Consider the following 914-nt stretch of genomic DNA (forward strand, 5'->3'; position numbering starts at 1 on the left):
AAATGTACTCTAATAATCAAATCTGTAATAATGTGTTTCAAAGAAAATTTACTAACATTGTTCAGCTTCTATTCTAAAATGACAGTATATCTATTAATTTTTGTCATGGTTACAGAATATTAGGAAATTTATTTAACTTGCCAAAAATGTAACACCTTGTAAAAATCAATTTACAGTCCATGTATATAAACGATATTTTTTACAAGGTTATCAAACTTCAGGAATGCACATTTTAGACATCAAGATGATTCTCTATACGACCATATCGCTGATTATCTTTACTGGAAACACTTTTGCAGAAACAACGCCAGGAAAGGACTGCGCATCTGGTATAATATTCTTTAAATTATAATGCTTTAAATTAATTCTGAAATTTTATTTCGACTTCCCTAAAGTTTTAGAATTTTGTCTCGTCAGTTTCAGTCCTAATCTCCTTTCCCCGGTTATTTTCTCAGTGATAGTTCATCGATTGTTATAAAGAAACAAACTATTTGATATGCTCTGGTTAATATATAAGACATATAAATTAGAAAAAAAGTTATAAATACCAATGATACCATTATGTGACAAACTATCAAATGTATAATAAATTATTTCGTGAAATTTATTTCTGTTGTAGCTGTTACATTTTATGGTGAAACAGCTAATAAAGTCGTTGGGTTACTCTCTGACAACTGTGCATTCAAAACAGCCAAAGAAAAACCAAATAAAATAGAAGATAAAAATGATGATGAATCCCAATCCTCATCCACAGGTATGAAAGCCATTTAAATAATTTATTGCAAAATAACTGATCTAATGTGGTAGCAAACATGACTGTTTTCGTTCATCTCTCAAGTGTTTATGTCTAATTGATACCAACATTTTATACATAAATATATATATATAATATACATAAACATTAATACCAATTC

At 28.1% G+C, this 914-nt stretch overlaps 1 long non-coding RNA gene across 1 annotated transcript; it reads left to right on the forward strand.

Annotated features, from left to right (window-relative positions):
* The first annotated feature begins 222 nt into the window (after positions 1-222).
* Positions 223-690, forward strand: LOC127733061 (uncharacterized). The gene is made up of 2 exons (XR_007996692.1): positions 223-329; positions 620-690. It is a non-coding gene; the product is annotated as an uncharacterized LOC127733061 (long non-coding RNA).
* Positions 691-914: the final 224 nt, after the last annotated feature.

Source organism: Mytilus californianus, unplaced genomic scaffold (genome assembly GCF_021869535.1).
Source record: "Mytilus californianus isolate M0D057914Y unplaced genomic scaffold, xbMytCali1.0.p SCAF_3, whole genome shotgun sequence".
NCBI lineage: Eukaryota > Metazoa > Mollusca > Bivalvia > Mytilida > Mytilidae > Mytilus > Mytilus californianus.